The following is a 4,762-nucleotide window of genomic DNA, read 5'->3' on the forward strand; positions in this document are numbered from 1 at the left end:
GTCGAAATTTTACGAGCGCATTTTCGTGTATGTTATACTTATTATTTGAACCTGTTGTAGCGCTTTAGAACCTTTATTTGAAAATGCACCCAAAATCTGTTGGTGCCATTAAATTCTACGTACCATCTTCTGCAATAATCACTCCTTTTGGCTAATTCATTTATCTTTTTCTCTTCGTAATTGTACGAGCGCTTTTTCGTAAAAAGATTTTTTAACACCGCACTCAAAATCCGTAAGCATCACTAAATTCTGCATACTATCTTCTGCAATAATCACTCCTTTTGGCTAATTCATTTATCTTTTTCTCTTCTAGCGTTGTTGTACCTACAAGAAATATTTTAAAAACATGAAATAGGAGGGATTTCACAGGGAAAATATTATTATAAAATTAGACCGATAAACTAGAAGTCTCTGATTTTCAATAATCAGATAATTCAGGGTGGAAAAGGCGCTGGACATGTAAAACAAAGAATAGCGCAGGGTCGGGTGGTATTTAACAAAAAGAAATCACTTTTGTAATCAAGATTGAATAATTTGGAAACTAAAAGTGTAGAAATGTTATAAATTCCATTTGATAGAAAAGGTTAGGATTGAGGAAATATTAGAAAAAATAGAGAGCTATTCATAAAATACCTTCACAAAGTGGAAGGAAGGGTATTGTTAGTGTGACGAGATATGACAAAATGGAAGGGGAGTGGCGTTCGAAGTTCATCAATCTTATTTTATTTTGTTTCATGCCTATAGCAAGTAATTCCCATTTCTAAATTTAATCATAAGAAATCGTTTTTTAGCTTTTTGTGACGTAATGTTTGTTAGGGGGTCACTAAAAGTGTAAGTTAACCTGACTAAGAGGGAGGGATTGACCTAAAAATGTGAAATTCTGCATTTTATGCATAGCCCCTAAGAGAACATAAGGTTTTATGAAAATCAATAAGTAATAGGAGTTATGTTCGTAGGATACCTCGGACATGAAGGACTAGTTCATCATCTTAAGGTCGTCAGTCCTAAGACTGATTGGACACGTACCTCCACTCTTTCCTGAGCTAATCTTCGCATTTCCCTAAAACTAGAACAAACCACATCTTTAACTGTCTACGAACAGTAATCTAGTCTAGGTCTACCTCTACCCCTCGTAACTTCCGTTTCTGTCTCTAATATGTCTCTGACTAGACCTGTGCCTGAGAAGGTCTAGTTAGTGACATATAATATTAGATAAGGTGGCCAACTATACTCATTTACTGAGTTTTGTACTCTTTTTTCGCAAAGCGTACTCTTTTCAAATTCTGTACTCTGAAAGTACTCATTTGTATAATTTTATACTCATTTGTATTGGTAAAATATATTGTTATTAATGACAATTTTCTCTTTGAAGAAATTCGAAGAGTAAAGAAAAAAAGATGAGAAAATATATAAAACTTGATAAAAGATGGGTAAAAATCTTTCGGCATTTTAGAGTAGAACATATCCCACGTGAAAATTTAAAAGTTTTAATACAAATTTCGAAGCACTAATGCTGCTGTTGAAAGGGTATTTTCACTAGGGAATGATTATTGGAGCAGTGAGAAGTCGCAACTTTCTGTAAAAACATTATCTGCCGTCTTAACAGTCAAATTTAATATGCAAAATGAAAGNTATGTCAGCTCATAAAGAATGTATAACGAAGAAATAAATGAGAGCCCGAAAACCTAATATTTCCTAGTTAAATAATGACAAAAAGGTCCATAGTGGCATATTATAAGATTTAGTTGTAAACTTGCATAGACAATGTGGGTGGTTGAAGACGTTCGCTGAAGGCACCATAAAAGAGAACGAGAATGGGTTCCCTCTTTTCTATGCCGTAAGACCACATTTATATTACATAATAAATGTTATAGCGGTGCTTGCCGATGTTATCGGATTGTTCGTTAAAAAAGATAAGGTATAACGCCTGGAGCGACACCTAATATAGATGTTTGAGAGAAGAAAAAATTGCTACATAATTATGACATTATGAAAAATAGGAGGGCGATCTTGCCGGTATGTTTGTTTTCTCGTTTTAATTAATGACCTCGATGATCCACTAATGAAGAGGTTCAAAGGATGGTCGTACGTCTCGTGGATATTTTGTAAAGCTAATGCCCGCAAACAATTTTTTATTTTTCAGAATTTTGTTAAAAGAACGAACGTATTTTTATGTAGGAGGATTTTTAGTATAAAATTATATGCTAGCCTACGAATTATTAATGCATTTCTGAGTAGCACCCCGAAAACCTTCTTCAATCTTATCACTTCAGGACAACATCCCTAAAATCTAACGTGCCTAACAGTCTAAAGTTTATTTCGTTAATGTGTACGTTTTTAATGCAACCGTGATGTGTAGGAAACAGTTTAATCATTAATTATGTTCATTGTTCATAACGTGTATGGGATTAGAAGAAAAACAGTAAAAATTAGTAACATCGATTGTAATGTATTTGCCAATAAAACAATAATTCAGCGACATAGAAAAGACGCTTCTTTAGTAATTCACATCATAATTTTTTATTGTAAATTTGATTTTAACAAATTATGAATTTATAAGCGACTACGTATTACAATAATTGTACTGCATGAGGCTTCAGAATTTAATTTAACAAACTAACACATTTATATTGAATTAATTAGAAATATGTCAGGAAATCAAACAATCATTCTCATATTAGTATATTTAATCTAACTAGAATTTTGAAGTTTGAATTTGAACTACAATTTTTTTTTTATTGATTGATTAATGTTTCTGAACGTATCCAATATTCATTTTTTTCTTGCTCAATGGAAAATTGTGTATCTATTTGTTTTGCTATGTATCTGTGACATGTCTGTGCCTATATTCAGGCTGACGCTACGTCGCCATTTTGCAATTTGCAATTTTACATAGTTTTGTTTGCTAATAATTACCCTTTAATTTTCATGTATTGTTTTTTAATAGTGCAGCTAATTAGTTTTATTTTCTTCTCTTTTACAGATTGATTTATTATTTAAAGCATATTGAAGATTATTTGGACTATTAAGTATCGCTAAATGTATGGTGTATGATGACAATGTTCTTGCTACAGTTCATTTGCTCTTTTCTCCATGTGAAAACATTTTGTACATCATTAAGGTAAGACTTGATGCCCTAATTAAACTATTAAATTAAAATAATAAAGTCCATACTAGTTGTTGAGTCTTATCTATATGTAAGTTTCTCTTTTGGTACCTTTGCAATTAAGACTTTTTGAGGTACTCAACATCACTGTTTTACATTCTGTTATTACATTCTGTACTATGGAAACTAAATTAGTTATATGATAATTGTCTAATGTAACAATTTATTTAACAGGAACATCATCATCGACATTGGATTGCAAATCAATTTCAAGTTCATTTAGATGCTACAGAAAACAAGTTGTCAACTAGCTGTTATTTTTTCATCTAGGAGAATCTAGTAGTTAATTAAGGTGAGCATACATGCTTCTAAGTATTAGTAGGAGAGGAGGGAATTGGGCATTACTTTAACACTGCATTATGCATGTCATTTACTAAGAAGGCTATAAACAATGTTTCAGAAACAGTAGAAGCACAATTATTGTAGAACTGACCTTTTCATCAGTATGAAAGTTAGTTTAAAACAAAATATATGTATATTTTATTTTAATATGGGGGTCAGATGATTCAGGAAGAGAAGCATTGAATATAGAAATTTTTAAAACAACAACTGTTAATTTATTGTTAATGAATGTTACCTTATGTATCTATTGTTTTACCTGTCGCCTGTTTTTACCACCATACTTTCACTTTAAAATGTTACTGATTTATTTGCTATAAAAGTAGTAATTAATTCCTTTTTCTTGTCCTTTTTTTTATATAGGTTGTCCAACAAATGAGAAGGAATTGCAGTTAAAATGCTACTGAAACAGCTGATGCATTGACTTTTTGCCTTGAAACATTATGCATTATGTGAGGGGGAGGCAACTGGTGATTAATTTTGAAACCACTGAAACAAGAAATTTTCTGCAATGGTATTCTTGTTAGATGTAGTTTGCTCAGACCTGCAGACTTTAGAACGTTACTTACTGTGGTTAATTAAGGTGAGAATATTTGATATAAGTTATTTAATTGCTCTTTATTAATCTGTTACCACCGTATCTGTTTCAGATCGACAGTGGAGAAGACAAAGAAGACCCCATACTTGAAATAGTTTTCTACTATGCATGCTTTTTAGTTGAATTAATTTTTTATTTTGCACGTTTTCTGTAGTTTGTTTTATTAAATTAATTTTTGATTGTAGATGTTTTTATTTTTTGAGTAGTTTTTATTTTTTAGTAATGATTTATTGTTTTTGGTAGTACTAGTATTAACATGTTCATTTTTTTAGTAGTATTTGTCTAACATGTATCTTGCTTACCTCTTCGCTTAGCTTACTGCATATTCTTCCTAATTGCTTTGCATTTACCCTACGAGTTCTACATGATTCAACGTTTCGTTATCGTGTTCTTTTCTCTTCTCACCCTTGTGGAATTAGGGAGGGCCTCCCCGAACGACTTCCCTTGGGCTTAGCTATTTAGTTGATCTTAAAAGTGTCTTATACACTTTTCGCGAGTCTACTCTAGCGTTACTTCCTTTCAGACAGGGTACAGTGGGTTATCTGGAATAGGAGCAATAGGCGACTGCCCAGCTTGCCTTGGCGAAATCTGTCCGATCTTCTCTACCAAAGCTATTAGTATTTGTCGTTAGTCCTTGTAATTGCACTATTCGCTTTCAG

The 4,762-nt window shown here is 32.2% G+C and overlaps 2 long non-coding RNA genes across 2 annotated transcripts in view; both read left to right on the plus strand.

Annotated features, from left to right (window-relative positions):
* The first annotated feature begins 2,866 nt into the window (after nucleotides 1–2,866).
* Nucleotides 2,867–4,762, plus strand: part of LOC112905805 — a 13,482-nt gene continuing 11,586 nt past the window's right edge. Inside the window, exon 1 of the long non-coding RNA XR_003232019.1 lies at nucleotides 2,867–3,121. This is a non-coding gene — a long non-coding RNA (uncharacterized LOC112905805). The remainder of the gene's footprint in view (nucleotides 3,122–4,762) is intronic.
* Nucleotides 3,223–4,287, plus strand: LOC108737778. The gene is made up of 3 exons (XR_001937900.2): nucleotides 3,223–3,458; nucleotides 3,869–4,088; nucleotides 4,156–4,287. It is a non-coding gene; the product is annotated as an uncharacterized LOC108737778 (long non-coding RNA).

This window comes from Agrilus planipennis, unplaced genomic scaffold (genome assembly GCF_000699045.2).
Source record: "Agrilus planipennis isolate EAB-ADULT unplaced genomic scaffold, Apla_2.0 scaffold185, whole genome shotgun sequence".
Taxonomy (NCBI): Eukaryota; Metazoa; Arthropoda; class Insecta; order Coleoptera; family Buprestidae; genus Agrilus; species Agrilus planipennis.